Source organism: Pinus tabuliformis, chromosome X (assembly GCF_031772625.1).
Source record: "Pinus tabuliformis cultivar Carrire ecotype Pingquan chromosome X, CPIR1, whole genome shotgun sequence".
Taxonomy (NCBI): Eukaryota; Viridiplantae; Streptophyta; class Pinopsida; order Pinales; family Pinaceae; genus Pinus; species Pinus tabuliformis.
In genome coordinates, this window is record NC_142308.1 from 161,236,067 (window position 1) to 161,260,182 (window position 24,116).

The window sequence follows — 24,116 nt, forward strand, 5'->3', positions numbered from 1 at the left end:
GCACACACCAAGTAACTATATTGACAACCTATGGAATCATGTTTATAGTCTTGAAAGTAAACATTACTCTAAGTTTGATGAGTTTCTTGGAAAAAATAACCTTTCAGTATAATATACCCTCTTTCAAATATAAAATTGTTATCATCATAATCTTCCAATAACTTCAACTTTCGTTCAGTGCATCGCATCAAATAATAATTGACATTTTCTATGTTGTTAATGGGTGAAACTACAACAAAAACATCTCCTGCACAATAAAACAAGTGTAAATTTAAATCATAATTAACAATAAATTAGTTATCAACATGGACTTGATTTTATTCTCTATTTAGACCTATATTTTAACTATTATCTAGATACTTTTACACAATCATTTAAAAACATAAAACGTATATATATCCTTTGAAAAAAAATGAAATGTTACCTTCTCTAACAAGATCATAAACTCGATCACCTTTAGATGATACTATACTCTCCTCTGATTCCATCTTTTCAAAGCTTGCAACCGACATTTTCCCCTTTGTATTTAGTTTTGTATGTTGCCAAGATTTTACATACATATTTTTTTCACAAACATCATTGAATTGTGTGTCCTCTATAATGAAAAAAAACAAGTTTTTTTTTTTTTCAAATGCAAACGCATTTCAGTACTCCTTTGTTTTAATTGAATGCAATTTTTGAGTCCCTTTTACTATTTCAACCTCATATGTAATCGATCTATCTACATCTTGGACTCCAATATGCCAAAAAACCTATAGTAAATTCAACCAAGAATTCAAATATGATATTTAAAATACAATTTATATATCAAAGATAACCATTGTGATATTATTTAAACTATATAATTTATAAATGCTTAAAATTAGAAAATTAATATCATATATTAAAAATGTATATATGTACATACCTGCGTAGCTCCCTTGATGGGTTAGTCTCATGGCTTAGTGCAACAATGCACCATTGAACAACGTGTTCAGCTGAGAAAAGTCGGTTTGAAGAGTGGTCCATTTGATATCTTCGAAGAGCTCATTTTATACTTGCCCCTGCACCATCATGTTCTCCTTTTCCATGACCAGTCTCAAAGAAATTCCAACAATTTTTAATGTTGGTTTTAATATGAAGATGACACAACCAAAATAATGATCATGAAGATTTGAATTGACCTACGCATCCATCTGACCATATCCAATGTTCATTGATTTTTATTCCAAGACTTTCAATGAGTCATAAATCTTATAAAAGCAATGTTTTACAAAATGCATATCATGTGTATGATCATTGTTGATATAAAAGTGATATTCTTTAATAACATGTCAATTCTCACTAGTGTTTTCTATATCATCAACATTTTGCTCAGCATGTCTATATAGAACATGGACAAGAATCTAGTTAGCTTGAGGTTAATTTCCATTTTTTGACTAGTTTCATCACTTGGGTTATACTTGAATCTTATCTATTTTCCCCAAGGAAGGTATATCTTGCTCATATTGTGTGGGAAACATTGATATAGAGAAAATTCAAGTGGTTTTCCAAGGGTTTTATAGGTCTACCATACCATTTACAATAATATATTTGAGTGGTAAGTGAAACTCTTCTTCTTGGTCTTAAGCCTAAAAGGTATATTCTTATAAACTTGATATATTCTTCACTTCTATACATTAACTCATTATTATTAGAGATGAATAATCAATTTCTAGCTTGCTAGAAATTAATTTTCTGCATAAATAAAAAATCTTTTTGTTTTGATCCCTTAGCGATTCAACCCCTCCCATTTAATAACACATTCACATTATCATATATTTCAATTTACTCATCCATTTTAAGTGTTGGATTTCTCATGTTGTTTCATGTTAATGGTTCTAACACTTCCACCCCTTAATCCCAACTTAATAGATCTTATATACACTTGTGGGTGGCCCCAACAGGGAGATTATTTGGTCTCTACATTTTTCTTCAATTTTGTAGGCATGAAATGAAAAACATCAAACAAAACATTCATTTTTAGTCACATGCCAAGGTCTCCAACAAGGTATTTCATATCAAGCTTTGTGAAAACTCTCAACACTCAATTATTGTGTTATTTCAAGGCTTATTTTCTATAATTAGAGCGTTATTTTCTTGTTGGTTTGTATTTTTTGTAGTCATATTTTCATCTCCAAATCAACAAATATAATTAAAATTAACTCCTAAACTCTGTTGAAAATGGCAACAAGAAATTGCTAAGAATAGCACTGCTATAAATAGTAGTTTGGGTACCAGTGCTGGATTGGGCAATAGGGAATGAAAAATGGAAGTGTTAAAAATAGAATTGTTATTTTTAGCAGTTCAGGGTGGATTCCTATTTGTAGTCAGTCCCTGGACTAAAATAGGAAGTAAAATTCGAATTTGAACTTAATAGCTGTTTGAAAATAAATTAATTAATTCTCCATGAGTTAATTAGTTGTGAAAAATCAAACATGAAGTCTATGTGAGGACATGCAATAGTTTATCTATTAATTGAGGAATTTATCCTTCAGTTAAAGAGATAAGGATGAGTTCTAAATTGAGTTGTAATTAGTTGGCTCAGTTAACTGAGTCAAGTCCAATTAGATTGATTTAAACAAATTGTTTAAATTAATGTGAGGTCAATTAGTTAATGCATGCTTGCATATAACTGTTGCACTTCAGATAACTGAATATTCTCTCATGAATAACTCATGCATGTCAGTTCAGACAAAGACCCAGTTGAGATCAGAGGAGGGACAGTGTACCATCAGTTGGATGGATTTTTCCTATAAAAGAAGCTCATCCATGATGAGGATTTATCTCCTTCAGGACTGCGTAGTTCGATCAGAGGTTAGTGAGTGTGTGAAGAGGCCAATTAACACAAGTGGCTGCACTGGACCCCAATCAGAATTGCGCAAAGAAATAGGAGGCTTGGAGGGCATACCAGAGGTTAGATAGAGGCCTTTGAATGTCTATGAGTAGCAGAGGTATTGCAGAGAGAGCTGGATAGCTTTTGAGCTAATTCTTTTTGTAATACTGGTTATATTTCCACTTGTATGATAATACAGAGATAAGGTTTTAGGCTGGTGCTTTCCCCTGGATATTTATTTTGTGTTATGTGTGATTGATTCCTTCTTATCAGTTATATGTGTTCAATTGATGTTGCTCATGTTCGATTAAGCTTCCGCTAAATTGTTTGTAGAAGTAGATCAAGTGCTTTGCTTTAGTATATTGCATTACCAAGTGATCTACAGGTGGGAATTTCTACAAACTCCATCACCCGAGAGGTAATATTAGCATTGATCTACTAACATGTGTTGGAGGGTATTTAATGTAGGGAAGCCTCCCTTGACTTTGTAGGAGTTGGCCTAAACAATGGAGACTTGTGCCAAGGTGATAATGGTGTCTCATCCTATGTCATGCCATGTTAGTGTCTCATAAGAATCTTCACAAGACCTACTAATTTGGGTGGTGACAAGTCCTATACAAACAACATAAATACATACATACACATAGCCTTTCTGAAAAGGCTTAATACAACTTTAGGATTGACATTGAAATTTAGAACTTAATACATTAGTGAAGTTGGAAATAAACATGTTAAAAGGGGATCTACACATTCTTGATTGGAAACTTTAAGAGAGTTATGACCAATTCCATAGCTTCCTTACGTTTGTGCTCTCTAAAGAGAATGAAGGAAAGGTATTTTCTCTATTGTAATAAAACATAATTTCATGTCCTTCTATAAGACTCAAACTCTACAGACATTGATACAACCATGGCACTTTCGACATCCACTTTGGTCAACAACCACATCAAGAGCTTATGGAGCAAAGCTCAAGCCCAAGAGAGTTGGTTGGATGCTATTATGTTAACTAATGAGTGTTGCATCTTGTATGTCCATACTAAAAATAAATATGTTAAGGTCTCTTATTATGCTACCAAAAGGCGAAGAAGAAAAATTTATGTATCTTGGTTCTTTGTAGATGTTACTAAAAGCACTAAAATATGTTGGTTTGCAATGAAGATTACAATCAATTTAGATCATCTTCTTCTCTATAAGAAGAAAAATAATCACCATAGTGAGACATTGTGAGTAGAAATGTTGTGAAGGGATAATTCTATCAGTCATTAGATGGTCAAGATTCTTTAAAAAAAAAAATGCAAATACAAATACAGATGGAAAATTCTAGCAACTTGGTAAGTTTGCATTAATATATTACTCTAAACCATTTTCCTCTAATACCTGTATTCAAACTATATTCTCAAATACCTCGATTACTTAATAAGGGGAATTTCTTTTAGGGAATTGTAAGTACAAGTACAATAGAGGTGAAGATATTATTGAAATGTGTTGCTAAGTATAAAGACAACAAAGTATTGAAATGGGTTAATTACTCTCTGTTATCATACAACTCTTAGTAGACCCTAAGTTTAAGAACAATTAGTTATATATGTGTTAACTAAAACTGGCATAGTGATAATTAGCATTCTAAAGATCTTTCTAGAGAATTATCTGTGATATTTCTAAAAAAAATTAGGTAGGTTTTTTTTGGCTTTATTTAATCATGTATCCTCAATCAATTTCTAATTACATATATGCATCTCTAAATTACTATTATGTTCTATTGTATAAAAATATTGTGAGTGTTTAGTTGTTCTATATGTTTTATTTCTCCTTTGTCTATCAAATTGATATCAGAACCACCAACAACGACAAAAGTAAAAAATAAACCCAGGTTATCAAAGCCAAGGAGCAGTATGCATCAAATTTGAGTAATTTTTTTTTTTGTTCTTTGCAAGGAGAGCCGCTGTTATGAGGCTTCATCATCGATGTGATTCAGAGGAATTTACCATATTAGAATCGTCCAGGTTGTATCGATTTTGATGGTTTCCCATGATCTACGAGGGAGAACTGTAGATTGAGGTTTTCAAAGGTTTTTGGGTAAACCCGCCGCCACATCGAGAGGAACCAAGCCATGTGCATAAGACTGTCATGGATGTGAGTTGCACCACCATGAGTAGTGAGAAACCATAGCCACCTTTGTTTAGGATTGTATTGTCACTCATCGAGCCCTAACGTTTTTTCCAACAACAAAAAAAAACATCTTTCTATTAATAATAAAGAAAGTACATATATCACTATTTCACCTAAAGGAGAGCATGATAACAGAGAACATTCAGTCCACAGGATCCCTTGGATGAAAACTTAGAACTAGTTCAAGATATAGAGTATCGCCACTGCTTATGAAAAAACTTCAATAAGCCATTACAAAAAGTAAAAATGATTCATCATGTGAATTAGAAGAACAAAGGCTATGTAAGTAGCCTAGCAGATAGAGCTGAAAGATAGTCATCCAGCCAAACAAAAAAGTGGAAATGTAAGATTCCAACAATCCAGAAGAACGAGGAATAATGATGAAATGGAGGACTCTGCATACTGATATGACGAAAAACTTCCAGCAATCAAATCAGACCAAAGGCTAGGATACAGAGAGCCTGAACCAGGAAAGGTTAGATCTTAAATTGGAATTTGTCCTTCCCCCAGAAGGATGCCATTGTTATAGGACTGGAAGGAGATCAAGTCAGTCATCGAAGAGCAACCAACCTTTGATAAATGGTTTGCTTCACTATTTTGAATTCGATAGATGTGGGAGATAGAAAGACTATCGAATTCAGATATCAGGGATCTAATTCTTACTTTATAAGGCTCGAGAACAGGGGAGTTGAGGGAGCCTCTCAAATTTTCCCACTTAATAACAGACTTGGAGTCTCCAAAAATAGTGAGCTCCCCAAGACCAAGCCAGGTGGCACAATGAAGGATCCCCTAGAGAGCCAGTAACTCAGCACGGGTGTTGGAGCCAAAGCCACAGTTCCAATGAAATTTGTAGGAGCGTGATGGCCCTAAGTGAATGACCATGCTACATCCACAAGGACCAAAAGATGAAGCTCCATCAAAAAAACTGACTGGGAATATTGACCAAATGTCATAAGGAGGAGGAGGACATTTCGTATTAGAAAGCAAGGATAAGGAAAATTTATAGATAGAATAAAATTATTTTGTAGCTAGTATGCCAGATGTTTAGTCTCACTTGGTCAAAAATAAGGGCATTCCTTGACCTCCAAATTCCCCAAATGAAGAATAATACCAAAAACCTATGGTGTGATTGATCCGCTAACGATCTATCAAGGAAAGAGGCAATGTCGGAATGGTCCCAATATGTTGGAGAACCAAGTTGATGAAGCATCGAAATCCAAACTAGTTAGGCAAAACGGCAATGGATGAAAAGATGGTTGATGTCCTCTCCGAAAGATAGACAATTTCCACATCTACTAGGGCCTTGGAAACCCATTTTTCACAGGATATCCCAAGTGAGAATCTGGTTATGCACCACCAGCCAAAGCATTTTAGTTTAAGAGGGAAATTCCATTTCCATGCACGGGCCAGCCAAGAGAAACCTGAACCTTTCTAGAGGGCTAGAAAATTACTTATATGCCTCCTTGACAATAACCTTTCCTTACTAAGTACCTCCAAAACATATCAATCTATCTTCTTTAGGAGAGAGAATTATCCCAAAGAGCTTTAGGATAAATATATAAGATTTCCATTACAGTATATGACATCTCAAGCTCATCTGCATCTTTCCAATGAGTATAGAAAGGAGAGGAAAGAGATACGTCTAAGAGCGAATCCAAGTTGTCACGAGCCACCATGGTTTGTAGGGTTTCGGTCGAGGTTTGAAGGTTTTCTAATAATTTTCCAATTATTAATTTTTCCATCTGGTCTCCTAGTGTTTTCATTACATGTACACTAAAAAAATTTGAAGGTCAAGGTATTTTATAATTGTATTAACATCTTAGTGTCTTCATTTTTTATGATTGGTTCATTAAAAAGTAAATATTTCCCTGATTATGTACAAAGGAACTTTTTGTTTGAGACATATTTTTGAACTAGTTTCAGATATTGTATGAAAATATTAGAAAAAAAAAGTGATTGAAGATTAGATAAAAAGGAAAAAGTAAAAAAGAAGTTAAGAGAATAAAGAGGAAACAAAAATTGTTTTGGTTTATTAATATTTTGATAAAAAAAAAATTATAGTGCGGAGAAATAGATTCATGTTTGTTATTTATTAGTATGGATTTTTTTAATGATTCTTATTTTTCACTATTTCCTGATTTTTCTAGTAAAAAATATGATTTTGGGGTCATTAAAATGAGAACCAAACTATAAATAGATGATTTATGGGACATTGTTTCTAATGGATTTGAAGAACTCTCAAATCAATAATTTTATGAGGCTATGACACAAGATCAAAAAGATCAACTCTTTGTGAATAGGAAGGATGATGGAGCAACATTGTAACTTCTCATTCAACAAGGTTTGTATGATAGCATTATTCCCAAGATTTTAGCAACAATCAAGTCCAAAGAAGCTTGGAATATTCTAGAAATGGCATGAAGTGAAAGGGGGAGCCACACAAATCAAAAAATTTGTTGCTATGGGAATAAGAGAAGCATAAATAATAGGAGATACTTTGGTAGATTCTACTGAAGTAGAACAAGATATATAAGACATGAAGAGTGCAATTGTCATAAACATTGTAGAGAAATTCATTGAAGAAATTGCAGTAGAAAAAATTGATTCTATGCTAGATCCAAAACATGATGAATAGCCTAGTAATGAATGTTGAATTTGATTATGAGATTGAATTATCATTTCTTGAATAGTGGCTTGCAAAGCCCAAGTATGATGAAGATAAAAACAGATATGGAAATGCTACATGAATAGAAAAGACGAAGGCAGCCCTCATAGTTGTTGAAGCTATTGTAATAGTAGAAAAGAAGATGAAAGAAATCAAAGATATTGTTTTTTTATCTTTATAAAGGTTGATAGAAAATTTCAATCAATAGTGATTGAGGAACAAGTTTATGTAAAAAAATGAATCAACTAAAGAAAACATGGACATATTAAAGAATAAGACCAAAGTAATGTCAAAGCTAAAGAACAAGAAATATATACATAGTATAGAGTTTGAAGCAAAAGGAAGAATTTTTTTATACAATATAGCTGTGAGTATAGTATGCAAAAGTAAAACAAGTTTTGATTTGATGTAAGTATTGTAAACCTAGTTGAGATTTACACCAAAGGAAGTAGTGCTCATTATTAAGGGGGAATATTGGAATGTGTTAATTACGCCCAATTATCATAAAGTTTCCAATAATTTTTAGTAGACTCTAAATTTAGAAACAATTGATCATACATATATAAACTAAAATTAGAATGGTGATAATTAGCATTGTAAAGATCTTTCTAGAGAATTTTCCAAAATCTTTTTGCTAAATCTATTTATTGATTACACAACTTGTAAATCCTATTGCTGAACATGTATCTATTTTTTTATTTTTATTTTTATTAATGAAAATGGTGATTTTTCCTTTATTATATAATTGAAATATGTTTATGCCCAAGAACTAACACTTGCCATGCTTATTGGCATGAGGTGTTAAGAGATGAGGTGTCAATTGCCAAAGCATTTGATGGCAGATTAGGAGCATCAAAAACAACCACAAAAATTAATAAAAATACAGACCGAGTCAGGTTGAATTGCTATAAATGATAACACGATGATGTTGCCAACCTTGAAGGAATGTATATTAAAAGAGAAATGAGAGTAGAAAAAGAGAAATGGATCACCCATGAACATAATGAAGAACACAATGAACATAATGTCATAATGAACATTGATTGCAAAGCTCCTCCATGGACCAAGTTCAAGGTTAAATGCAAACATCGGTCTCAGTCATTTTATTTGCAAGGGATTTCTTGGACTTAGGATTTTCATCCCTTTGCAAGTTCAAGAACCCATGGAAAGTTAATGTAGACACATGATAAAATTAAGATACTAGTTGAGTTTGTATAAGGATAAATTGTGTTTTCATTTTAGGGAGTTATGCATCTTAAAACACATGTTGATGTTTTTACAATATCAATGTTGTTTTTCATTTTGGAAAGATATGAAGCTTATTTTTGGATTATTGGGGCCATTTTAATCTAGAAAAGAGTTTGTTATCTTGTTGGTAAAGGTTCATGAAATTTATTTTTTTATGGTAAAGAGAACTTGTAGTTTAAATAGGTTAATTTAACCAAGAAAGAAAGGAAACCGACAACAACCTCACAAGAAACTGAATACAACCACACAAGTAATAAATCAGGATTTATGTGGTAAAACCCTGACAGAGTGTCAAGGAAACATCCATGGGGCAAGGGATTGGAATCTCTATTCAATCAATGAAATTATTCTCCGTTACAATAGTTCGGGCATTCATCAGTTTTATATATGAGCCTCTGTTACATAACTGTTGATTCAATATGAAACTAACTTGTCAATAACTAATACAATTTACCCAAATTTACATTAATTAGTTGTCAACTACCAACAAACTCCACCTTGACAACAATTTTCCTAATCCCTTGCCCATGCCCATTCATCATCTTTTTTGCAAGCCAAGAGAAGCTAAACACTGTCGCAGCTTCTCTATTGTAACTAGCTTTGTGAATATGTTTGCACAATTCTCCCGTGTATGGACCTTTTGAAGAGATAATTTTACGCCATCGATCACATGTCTTAGAAAATGATACCTTACATCAATGTGCTTGGTTCTGCTGTGATAAGCAGGATTTGTAGCCAAGTGAATAGCACTTTGACTGTCACAAAGTACATTCACTTTCTCCTGTGTCCTTCCAATTTCATCAAGTAGACCCTTTAACCAGATTGCTTCTTTACTGGCATCTGAAGTAGCTATATATTCTGCTTTGATAGTGGACAACACAACAATTTCTTGAAGCTTTGACATCCAACTAATTACTCCACTTGCAAGAGTAAAGACATAACTTGTAGTAGATCTTCGTTTTTCCAAATCACCTGCATAATCAGCATCTACATATCCGCATACTGATCCTTCACTACCATTAAAGATGATGCAATGGTCACTTGTGCCTCTTAGATATCGAAGCACCCATTTCACTGCTTGCCAATGTTCTTCACCTGGATTTGCCATGAACCTGCTGACAACTCCAACTACATGTGAAATGTCAGGTCTTGTAGATACCATCGCATACATTAAGTTGCCTACAACATTTGCATATGGTACATGAGACATATACTGCTTCTCTACACCAGTTCTAGGACTCAAAACCGAAGAAATCTTAAAATGGGAAGCTAATGGAATATTAACATGTTTCACATTGTTCATACAGAACTTTTCAAGTACTTTCTCCACATACTTCTGTTGTGATAACCAAAGCTTACCATTTTTCTTGTCTCTATGTATCTCCATGCCCAAGATATGTTTTGCTGCTCCAAGATACTTCATATCAAATGTCCTAGAGAGTTGAGCCTTTAACTTGTTGATCTCTTCCATGCTTTTGCTTGCAATAAGCATATCGTCAACATACAAAGCTAAGATAATGAATATGCCATTGAAACTTTTGAAGTATACACAATGATCATACTCACTTCTAATAAAGTTCTGGCTCACCATGAAGGAGTCAAACTTCTTGTACCATTGTCTGGGGGACTACCTTAGACCATACAATGATTTCCTGAGCTTGCAAACTAATCTTTTGTTGCGACCTTGTACAAAACCTTCGGGTTGTTCCATATATAACTCGTCATTCAAATCACCATGTAGAAAAGTTTTTTTAACATCTAACTGTTCTAACTCAAGATTAAGTAATGCAGTTAGTGCCAACACAGTACGAATAGAAACAAGTTTTACAACTGGTGAAAAAATCTCATGAAAGTCGATACCTTCAACCTGAGAATACCCTTTTACTACCAATCTCGCCTTATACCTTTCGATACTTCCATAAAAATTTTGTTTCAGCTTGAAGACCCATTTGCACCCAACAACACTTCTCCCTTCAAGAGGTTCTACAAGATCCCAGGTATTGTTCTTGGCTAAGGAATCCATTTCTTCTTCCATAACCATTTTCCACTTTTCACTATTCGTATCATCTACTGCTTCCTAATGACAAGAAGGTTCCCCATCTTCAGCAATCAAAGCAAAAGATGAAGCAGAATATTCATACCTTTTGGGAGTTTTTCTTTCCCTTGTAGACCTTCTTAGAGTGACTGGTTGCTGAACTGGTTTAGAAACTTCAACAACTTCCTTTGTATCTTCAACAACTTTTTCTCCAGAAGTCTTTTCTTCCTTTTGACTGTCATCAAAAGGTCTACCCTCTAACTGAATTTGTTGATTTTGCGATACCTGTTCCTATTCAATTCTTTCAACATTTGATTTTAAAAAAGAAGATTCATCAAATGTTACATCTCTACTAATGACTATCTTCCGCGATGTAGGATCCCACAACCTGTATCCTTTCATTGCATAGTCATACCCAACAAAGACATAACATTTCAATTTTGGATCTAATTTTGAACGCTGATTTTTAGGAATAAGAGAATAAGCATCACAACCAAATATCCTTAAATGCGAATAATCACAACACTGACCTGTCCAAACCTCTTCAGGAATTTTACAATTAATTGCTACTGAAGATGATCTATTAACTAAATAACAAGCATTGGATATTGCTTCTGCCCACAACTCCTTTTGCAAGTTAGCATTGTTGATTATGCTTTTGGCTCTTTCCGTAAGAGTCTGATTCATACATTCAGCAACACCATTTCGCTGAGGAGTATAAACAGCAGTTTTGTATCTAACAATTCCTTCATCCTTACAGTATTGTTCAAATTCTATTGAAGTGAATTCCACCATTGTCGCTTCTTAAACATTTAATTGATTTACCTGTTCTTTTCTCTACCATTGCTTTAAATTGTTTAAAGACATTGAATACATCAGCTTTCTTTTTTAGCATAAAGGCCCAAACTTTATGGGAGAAATCATCAATAAATGTTAAAAAATATAGAGCACCTCCATATGATACAACAGGAGATGGTCCCCACAGATCAAAATGAATATAGTCTAAAATATCTTTACTATTATGATTCCCAATTTTAAATCTCTATTTACACTGTTTTCCATACACACAATGTTTACAGAAATCCAACTTCAAGGATTTCAAATCAGGAAGTGATTTACATTTCATCAGTACCTGAAGACCTTTCTCACTCATGTGACCCAATCACTAATGCCATAGGCAAGTACCTTCTTCTTCTTTTTTTGACACAACCACTGCTTCATTGACCTGAGTACTTCCAGTTTGAGTCTGTAAAGATTTCCAACCTTTTTTGCTTTCATAACAACTAGGGTGCCTTTAAAAACTTTCAACACTCCATTCTGAGCTGTAAACTTATAACCATCCGAATCCAACACTCCCAAAGAAATCAAATTTTTCTTCAAATCAAGTACATGTCTAACACTAATTAATGTTCTAACTGTGTTATCATACATTTTAATCTTGATATTTCCCATCCCAATAGTCGGACATGATACATTATTACCCATAAACACAGAACTACCATTTACATTTTCATATGAAGTAAACCAATTTTTGTGTGGACACATGTGATGAGAAGCATAGGAGTCTAACAGTCAGCTTTCAAAACCCTAAGAGACATTACATACAGGTGAAGTTTCATCTATCATACATAACTCTTTAGTAGATAAAACTTCATCTATCATATCTGAATCAACCTGATTTGCTTCCTTCTTCGGGTTATTAGATTCTTTTTGTTTCCAACAGTCTTTCTTCAGGTGTCCAATTTTATTGCAGTGCCAACATTTTTCCTTACACTTCTTTCCCTTTGATTAGATCTGAAAGACCCCCTTGTTTTTTCTCCTCTTTCCTATGACCGTCCTCTAGCTATCATGGCTTCTGATGCAGCTGTTTCAATACTAGATTTCCTTCGTACTTCTTCAGACAAGAGAGCTCCCACAACTTATTCAAATTTCAAAGAATCAGCGGTGCTCAAACTGATTGAAGCTACGAAGTGATCCCATGATTCGAGCAGAGAACACATCAAGGTTGTAGCTTTGTCTTCTTCTTGAATTTTAACTTCCATATCTGTTAATTGGCATATAAGTGTATTAAAAACATTCAAATGTTTTTCAACTTTTGAATCCTCTTTCATTCGAAGACTGTACAGTTGTCTTTTCAAATAAATTCTATTGGTTAACGACTTTGTCATATATAGTTTTTCCAGTTTTTCCCATAAACCTGAAGCTGTACTCTCTTCAACAATGTTGAAGAGAACTTCATCTGCCAGGCATAACCTGATGGTACTGAGAGCTCGGGCATCCAAGTCCTCCCAGTCTGAATCAGTCATGCTTGCAGGTTTCTTATTTGCCCCGTCCAATGCCTTGTGCAACCCTTGTTGCACCAGCAAATCCCTAACTTTCAGTTTCCAAAGAGCAAAGTTGCTCTTGCTGGTGAATTTCTCCACCTCGAACTTTGCATTCGACATCTTGGCCATTTCTTTCTAATTTGCTTCTAAACTGTACTTCTAGGGTTAAATTTCACCACAATCTGCTAGCAACTAGGGTTTCTTTCTTTTCAACAAAAAACCTAATTTTGTTGCCCCCTTTTTAAACCCTGATTTATGTCTTCAACTAGGGTTAAAAAACTTAATTTTGTATTTATTTCCCAGAATTTCTTTTACAGATATTGATTTCTTCATGAAACAATTCAACTTCCAGAAAAAATTACTTCAACCCAAAAACAAAACAAAAAAAATTCAACTTCACCGAAGTCTTAGCAATAAAAAATTCTTATTTCTGTTTTTTTTTTTAAATACCCGGACTTATTCTGCTAATCGAATTCCTCTGGAGACAAGCAAGCCAGGCACTGGGGTCCCTCCTCGACGACTCTAGCAGCACGCAGGCTCCCTCTCTCCGCAACACTGCAGCAATGGCAGCGTGGTCAATGACGGAGGGGTTCACACGCAGGGGCAACACTCTTCATATGCAAGCTTGCAGCTCCTCGGCCATGTAGATAGAAGCCACACACAAGGTCTTCTAGCAACGACGGAGGGGTTTGCTATAGGCAGGTTCCTCGCCAGTCAACGCAGCCCTTGAAGCCAACAGCACGCAGGTACACGCAGGGTCTTCAACTCCACGGTCAGCACGTAGCCCTCGACGTTTTCCAAACCAACAACAGCTCATGCAGGCTTTGAACAGGTCTTCCTCGACAAATGTTGCCAGAGGGATTCCATGCAGGTCCCTTCACGCGCAAGAAATGGGTTTGTAGTTGGTAGTAAACGAAAAACAGTCCTTTCACATGCAAGTTCCTCGCCAGTCAACGCAGAGAACCCTCCTTTGTTGCCACACACACGCAACCTCTGAAACTCAATTCAAAACCTTGCTCTGATACCATTTGTAGTTTAAATAGGTTAATTTAACCAATAAAGAAAGGAAATCAACAACAACCTCACAAGAAACTGATACAACCACATAAGTAATAACTCAGGATTTACGTGGTAAAACCCTGACAGAGTGTCAAGAAAACATCCACAGGGCAAGGAATTGGAATCTCTATTCAATCGATGAAATGATTCTTCGTTACAGTAGTTCGGGCATTCATCAGTTTTATATATGAGCCTCCATTACATAATTGCTGATTCGGTATGAAACTAACTTGTCAATAACTAATACAATTTACCCAAATTTTATATTAATTAGTTGTCAACTACCAATAGAACTTACATTTAAATTTAAATTTAAGTTGATAATAAGTTTTGGAATATTTAAAAAAAAATTATAAACAAATAAAAATAATTATTTGATTTAAAAGTTTTTTTTTTAAATATTCTAAAATCTAACCCAAAATTTACAATTTTAAAAATGATATCCCATACTTAACTTTTAACTATGATCATATATCTTTATTCCAGGCTAATATCTCATTTTTCATTTTTAACTTCTAACTATGATCATATCTCATATCTCTTTATTCAAGGCTGATATCTCATTTGTAACTCTTAACTATGATAATATATCTTTATTCCAGGTCATAGAAGATCACACTTCTCCATTTATACTCTTTTTCCTTGAATTTTTCTCTACTCCAGTCCAACCGGCCTCTTGGAATGTTTTCTGTTGAAGAGTCTATAGCCATCGATTGTTTCTTTACATCATTATAGCTAACAGAACTGAATTTCTTTCTTTAGATAGGAATTTTAATTCATGTCTCCTCTTTCCTGTGCTTCAGATGGATTGTAGTTAAGATTCTATATAGAATTCACAGGGAGGACGGTTGCCTCTTGAGATATAACATCTTGTGCACTACTCTCCATCATTGGAAGTGACAATGGCTTCTCCATTATTCTCAGTCATTGTTGCAGTGGATTCTGAATCTACACCATGGTCGTTTAACTTTGAGTTTTTCCACTAAAATAGCTTTCATTTGGAGTAGAAGAAGATTTTACCCGGTGAGTTTAAGTCGATTGCAGATTCTCTGAATATTTGGGAATCCGACTGACATTAACGCGGTCAAAAGATTGACCGTGCCCATGTCCATCGAATTCCCAAATATTTGAAGAATCTACAATTGACTTAAAATGACCAATTTTACCGTTAGATGAGAAACAACAACTTGACCATGGTCAACACAAACTTTGCAACGAAAAGCATCGTGTTTGAAATCGGCTGCTGAATCTAGCTTTGGTCCCCCTTTCCTGCACAATGTGGTGAAAAGTACTTTGGCTTGAAATGGTTATACTTAAGTGGAAGTAAAAACATCATCAAAGTTCGAAGATACAAATGTACCAGGAAAAAATTGCCCATGGCTGTAAAAGTCCCAAAACCTTAATATTCCAAAGGGAAATCATGTAATTTGGCCCATATTAATTAACACTGTTGTTAAAACTTTTATCAACAAGTTGAAGGAAGGATATTGTGGTTTTTTAAATAACCCAATATCATCATCCATAAATCGTGAATATTTGGTAACAACCTATACTCTACTAGTTTAGGGAAAAGTTTCTACAAAGAAGTTGAGATGATTTGAAGTCATCGTAATAATATTTTGGTCATCCATAAATCGTGAATATTTGGTAACAATTTATACTCTGGAAGTTTCTACAAAGAAGTTGAGTCGATTTTAAGTCATCATTGATAAATTATGACATTTTGGTAATAATTTATATTTTAGTTTAGCTGGAAAGTTTTTATATATAAATTGTTAAAAAGGAAATTGTGGTTGTATTAATATAATATTAGGGAGATGTGTAATTTTTATTTTGCTTACACATGTCTCTATTAAAATAAAAATAAAATATTTTTAAACAAAAAAAATGTCAATTATAAAGTAAAACAAAAACAAAAAAATTGATTAGTTTTAATTAAAAATATTATAAAATTCATATAATTTAACTATCACTGATGTCACTCTACTTGATGTCACTCTACTGGTTATTGATATTACAATTCAATATGAAGAAGATTTGGTAAAAAAAATTTACTCTCATTCTCAATCATAAATAAAATATTTTGATATCCATATGAAGTAACATAATATTATATAAAAGTTTTATATATATATATATATATATATATATATATATATTCGATTTTTCAATGTGAAAAAGACATAATTCTTGTATCTTTAAAAACATGGCTTAAATAAATTATTTTAATATCAACTCCATATTATGTGTATATAATTATGTATATAATATAAAGAGATAAAATTAATTATTTTAGTATTGATCATAATAATATATTTCAATACTCAAAAAGAAAAAGTAATTAAAGATTAAAAAATCATTTACTTTGGGAATGATAAAAGGAGACTTGTAATTCATGTAATTCTTAATATAAAAATAATATGTGACATTTAAAATATATTAAAAATTAAATAAAAATTTAATTTAAATCATAGAGAGAATATTTCAATATAAGAATAAGTAATATTGAAGTATATTTAAAAATATATTAATTAAAAAATAATAATATGCATAATGTGATTTATAAATAGAATATTTGTCCACAAGCCCATGGTGTGTATGCTAAGTAACTATGTGATGTGAAGGTCAGGAGTTAGAAATTGTGTGGGAAAAAATCTAGTCATGTTAAGGGCTATTGTGGCACACACTGCTTAGATGCAAACAAAACAACTTGACAAACAAAACTAAATAAATAAAATATTTTAATAACCATGTTAAATAAAATATTTCAATGCATGTAAATATTATATATAGTTAAAAAGAAGGATAAGTAAATATTATAATATAAAGTAATTGAAAAAATAATAAAACATTTGAAGTAGTCTTGCTGTTTTACATTCTGTCTTTTTTCATGTATATATTTCTGTTATTTTTCTTTAAAATCCAATAAATATTTGTTAGAATTGTAATTTCATATTGTATAGTGTATACAATCCAAATGTTCAAGGAGATTTTCAAGGTGTTGAATTCATTTATGCTTTCAAACATGCATTTTAAACAATGAAAATTTACACATGGTATATTTATATATATAACCACTGATCTATCAAGGACCTATAAGGATGAAATATTTACGTGTGCAAACCTTTTTTCAATTTTTGCAGTCCAAAAGAAGTTTACAAGTCAAGAGATTTGATCCTTAAATTACACATGATTTGTGTATATATATAACCATGGATCTATCAAAGAACTAGAAGGATCAAATCTTTACAAGTGCAAACATTTATTAAATTTTGTAATCCAAAAAAAATTTACTCCTCAAAAAATTTGATCTCTCAACTCTGACTAAATCTATAATTAAAATAAATATATTTTAATTTTTTTTTAATAAATTTGATTATAAATTTTAAAAATCTACTAAATCAACCAATTTAAATGAGTAAAAATAAAAAAGTAATTTAGCTAAATTAAATTTTCAAAATATTTCAAAATCTACCATCAAAATAAAAATTTCCAAATTTTTCCAAATTTATTAAACTTAATTAATATTTTATTGCAATCTATACATGTAAGATGTCATTATCTCTTCCCTGGGATGTCATTGTCTATCCTTGTAGGATGCCATTGTCTCTTCCCTGGGATGTCATTGTCTCTTCCCATGTAGACCATTGACCATGTTGTTTTCCAAGAAAATCCAACACATGCACACCATAATCATAGTTCAATTATTGAGTACATGCAGGGGATTGCAGTGGCTGCTTCCTTCTCATGTCAGTCCATGGCTGGGCGTGTCTCTTTTCTAGCAAAACCATACTTCAATTATTGAATACATGAAGAGGATTGCTGTGGCTGCTTCCTACTCATGTCAGTCCATGGCTGAGCCTATCTCTTTTCTACCAAAACCATGCTTCAATTATTGAGTACATGCAGAGGATAGTTGTGGCTGTTTCCTTCTCATGTCAGTCCATGGTTGGCGTATCTCTTTTCTCCTTGTCGACCACCACTCAACATTTAAACCTCGGATCTCCTTGTCTGATGCTCTGTACATCAACCAATCTGTCTCTCTAATTTTTAAAGTGTCTGCCCTGTCCATGCAATCTGTATATGTCTCTGTAAGTTCGAAGATCTCTGCTGACAGCTGTATATGGTTTTATGATACATAATTTATTCAATCTATCCAGAAATCTTGTAAAAGCAGATATATTTTAATGTATTCAATTTTACTTAATTTACAATATTTTATTGAAGAGATATAATGTTATATAAAATTAAAATATTATAATAATATAGGTCGAGGAAATTTAATGGTTTTTGTGAATTGACACTGTTTATATTAATCTTCAAAATAAAGGATTACATAAAATTAATTTTGTTTTCACCCAAATCGAAAGGAGACTCAAAGCTACAAACCTACATGTTAAGTTCAGAGCCAGAGTAATTCAGCAATACATGGTTCTCCAGAATTACATCGATTGACAGGTCTTTTTTCTTAATTTATATATGTATTACATATTCAAATGCAGAGAATAGATTTAATGAGTTAGTTTTACACTGTGAATTATAATTTTTATTAATAATTTTGTTTTTAAATCAATCATAGAATTTTTTGTTATTATTATATTAGATATAATTATTTTATAAATGTTGTAAAGAAATTTGTCATAATATGTTTTAGAGACTTGAATCTACATAGTTCCCGAAACCAATTGTTCACCAAATCTCTAGAACTAAATTTTTTTTAGTGACATTTGGTAAAATTAACAATCATTTTTATTTTTAGTTTTATATCAAAAACATGAACTTAAATTTACCTTAAAGGCTTATTTGTATTTTTTTTTGCTTTACTTGTATTTTTATTTTTAAATAGAATTTTGTTATTATTATTAAAGTCCCATGTTGTTTGGATGTAGCTTAGGTGGTTGGGGAAAGTGTTGTGATCCTCCTCACTCAAGTTCAACTCATGTGATCAACATGTTGGGCTATAATGAGTATATTTTTGTAAGGAACATGTATATTCCTTATAGTAAGTATAAAGATATTTCTTCAAGGAAAAAAATATCCATGACATAGTGTCTATAAAGCATAGTATTGTAAGAAGAGTTATTTACAAGTTAAGAATTTCCATGGTATAAATGAGGTGAATCTCAATGGTTAAGAATATTGCTATATATTTTTTTAAATGTATATATGTTTAATTCATATATTAATTCTCTTTATAATTATATTAATAATTTAAAATAAAGTTATTATTTAGTTTAATTTAGGCAATGTGAGATGTACAATGGGATAAGCGTTTTGATACTTATCATAGATTGATTCCTACTGGCATTTATCAACTATTTAATTTATATGATTGCGTTAGTTTTAATTGAGAAACATATTTAAACTTTATTTGTATTTCTTTAATTTTAAAATTTACCCTTTTTTAATTGTAAATATTTTTTTATTATTTTTTTGGTAAATCTAAAAATTATATTTATCAAATGGAAATAAAATTGCATTGTTTGTCATCCTGCCTCATTTTTTGGCATAGTTTTCCCTATACTAATATCTACCCAGAGATGAATGGTACTAAGAGTAACAAAGAAAATTAAAGGGACAAAAGAAACAACTAGAGAGATGAATCACCCAAATTAGGCTCATTGTCAAGGGGGGTATTTTTCCCATTCTTTTTTGAAACCTTGATCCAACCTTCCAAAGGTTTTTTTATCAAAGCGATTTGTATATTATCATTACGTGCTAAGAGAAATTCCTTATCAAATTCCAAAGAAGTCGACTCATGAGCTCATTTCATTTTACCCGGAGAAGCATTAATATTCAATATCTTTGTGCTTGTTGAAAGAGCATGGTCCACACCAAGAGTCGTTGATACTTGGAACTTGTCCCCCAGATGGATTTCATCATCAGCTTCTTCATCATCCTTGTCTGATATACAAGAGGCTTGCCATCCATAGGATTAGGGTTGCAGAGCTTCCAACTTTTAGATATGGAATTATGGATGTTTTGCCTTTGTTGAGAATTAAACGGTGGGCAAGAATTTTGTAAGTGGCCTATTTGATGGCAGAAGCAACAATGAAAAGCACTATTCTCATAATTCAAAGCCTAGGTCCAGTGAAAATCACTAATTTTTAAATTGATTTGATCTAGAAACCCTTTATTGATATCAATTTCAACACAAAATTTGTCATGGGTATATACACCAAGCTTCCCATGAGAGGCAGCAGTAGTAAGATAATGATCCAAAGTGTCTCCAATGCCCTGAAATATTGTGTAGTGCCACAAGTGAGATGACTGATTAAGAAACCTAACCCATATTGGCATCTTCGTAATGACAGTTGTGGATGGGTCAAAATATGGGAGCCAAGGGATTAAAAAAAGCCCAGCATTGCCCCAAAACCAGAGCCCTTTAGATAAAGTTTTTTGATAATCTTCCAGTTCCACAAATAACACAATGAATAAGCCTCTCGAGCAAAAAATAACCTTACAATCCTTAGTCCATACCATATGGATCCATTTGTAGAGATCAGTCGTGCAAGATCGGAAACCATCAAATCGACAAATTAGATCTACCTCTAAATAGACTTGTTGAACATCCTCCTAATCTGAGTGAGAAATTTCTACCAAAAATGGACCAAGATCCATTTGGGCCTTATCTTCCTCAGGAAAGGTTCGAGCATGGACAAAATATTTATAAGAAAAAGTTCGAGAGGAGGAAGGCTTACCTTTAGTCCCCCCCTCGTAGACGAAGAACCATGAAAACAATTACATCTTTACCAATATTGTAAACTGACAGAGGATCAACATCATCTAACTACTTACCTTAAAAAAACAAGTGTTGCATACCTGAGGGAATACTCACTTGGAGCTCTAAATAAAACTTGAGATCTCGAACCAAATCTGAAGAGAAAACCCTAATGAGTAGTGACTACCTAGAGGGGAGCTTGACAAAGATCTGATAACAAGTTGGTGAATTTGGCACACAATCTCCTGGCAACATATCTGCAAGTGTAAAGGAAAATGCCCTCTATGAGATATTCTAGGTTGCCATGAGGGTCTATGAAAACTTTTGATATACACAGATCCTGAAAACCTTACTAGAGAAAAAAAAATTGTCTAAACAATGAAGAAGATTCATATTGTTAATTATCATTTGTTGTTTTATTGTAGTGGAATATTTTTTTATTAATTTTAAACTAATGTCCCAACATCAAAATTTATAAAAAAATAAATAAACAATATATTTATTAATTTTTTCAATTTTATATAAAAATGAAAAATTAATATAAATTCATCTAATTTTTATTAAGAATATTATAGGTTAAACCTATGAGATTTTAAATCAATGACCTTTACATAAGGATTGCTTAATGATGCACTTTATCATAGATTATTCTATGCCCTAAACTATGATGCATTCATCTCAATGTGGCCAGAATAAATGGTGCACTCAACTAGTGGTGGAAATCGATTTGGCACTCCAAATGTCCGAACAAGGCACACATCTTCATGTGTTGAATTCTCGAATCTAAAGTTCTGACCTGGGATATTCCTTAAAGGAGATTCATGATTGGCCCTGGTTGGTGCCCTCTGTGCAAGGCTCATGAGGAATTGATATGGAATTTGTTCATGGAATGCTCTTTTTCCTCTCAAGTTTCGTTTTCTTGTAAATTGGTTTTGAGACATCATCGTCAATGGATTGGTGCCATGATTGAGGAATCCTATCAATCCTAGTTTTTATCACCTCATACAAGAATGTTCAAAGTCATTCCTTTAATTATTTGTTAGCAGTCTGGATTGCAAGAAATAAAGTTATATTTCAAGATTTACCCTCATCACCTAAGCAGGTGGCAATCAAAAGCTTGGCAATATTGGCACCTTTTTCCGCAAACAAAATACTATCCCCCTCTCCGCTATGTTATTGAAGAAGCCCTCGATGTCTCACATCCTTATGCTTATTTCGATGGTGTGTGTCAAGGTGATGATCATATATGTGGCAACGAAATTATCCTTCATCTTTTTAAATCTCACTCCTTCCACATAAAAATGGGATTAGGCAGGGGCACAAATAATTAAGCCAAACTTTTGTCCTGCAAAAACTTGCTCGCCTTTGCAAAGGAAAAAGGAGTCACACACTTACAAATTTTTGGTGATTCAATGCTTGTGATAAACTAGATCAAAAAATTTCAACGGTGTCGGGATCTTTTACTTGTCCCTATATTAGAGGAGATATTCTGGCTAATGGATACTTCTGAAAGTATTTCATGCTTTCATAACAGGGAGAGAAATGTAGCAACTAACCAGCTATCAAAAGCTAGTGTCTTGATAGACAAAGGAGTTTAGAAGGTCTCATAGCAATGGGAGGAAGAACATATTGAGTACTACCACAAACCCTTTGTAAAGAGACTTGAGCCACAGGGTCCACAGTGGTAACATTCTACTTCCTACAAAACTCCTTTTTATTGTTTTATCTCATATATGGTTGTTAAAGTTGAGACATACAGCACTCTCATCACATGTATGTTTTAGCTTTCCTATTTGGGTGATATTAACATTGTCATAATGTTTGTCTATAGAATGAGGCCGCATAAGCTAAATGTGTTTTCAAAACTATATGAACCAGCAAAGTCTTAAAAGAATACACTCGAAAAGTGTATATGCAGAATGTAATTTCGTATCATTTTGCTAATGAAAAGAAATTATAGTTTTTTCTAAGAAAAAAAAATTCTATACCCTATCAACTTAAAAAATAATTAAATTAAATTTATATTAAAAAAATAAAAAAATTAAATTGTCCAAATCATTCATGGATTTTGAATCTTATTTGATTAAAAAAATACAAAACAAAACATAAACTTTTGAATCCACTCATGTTGAGCATTTGAATTTAGACTATAAACTTATTAATCTTTATATATCATATGAATTAAATACCAATGATCTACATATTTATAAATATAGTGAATCTTTATTTTCTTTTTTTTTTTATTTTTTTTTTTCTTTGAAAATAACAAAACTCATCATATCCGGTAAGTAGTAAGATTGAGAACCACTACAACTCACTACTATCCATGAAGGTAATTAGACACATCAAGTAAGTAGTAAGATTGAGAACAACTACAACTCACTACTATCCATGAAGGTAATTAGACACATCAATGAGAACTATGCTACCTAAATAATCCATTATTAATTTATAAGAGGTAGAACATGTAATAGAAGCACTTAGCCAAATAAAATCAATCTTACTCCAAAATAAAAATATTACTTAGATTTAGATTATATGTACCAGAAAACCAATACTAATTGTAATCATTATTAAAATTATATCTAATGAAATTGTACCTATTTATTTATTTGAGTTATAATAAATCTGTAATTAAATTTATTTATGATTTAGTAAAAAAGGTCACAAACTAGATATATCAATAACTTATAAAAATAATTACTATTTTAACCTTAGATATCATTTTTTTTTGGGATTCAATTGAGTTAAGGAAGTCATTCATCTATGACCATTTTCATGGGAGGTAGTCCTAAGTGACTAATTTCTCATTATTTTTGAATAGTCCACTTAGCACCATCTATAACCATTTCCATGAGAGGTAATCGTAATTGACTAATTTCTCATGATTTTTAAATAATCCACTTAACACTCATTACATCAGGTGATAAAAGCAAAAATAAGCATATCTCAAATTTTAAATAAAAATGAACCATTTTCCAATAACTTACACTACTTGCGCCACTTAATTAATTTATTTTTTTTTAATTTTAATATCACAT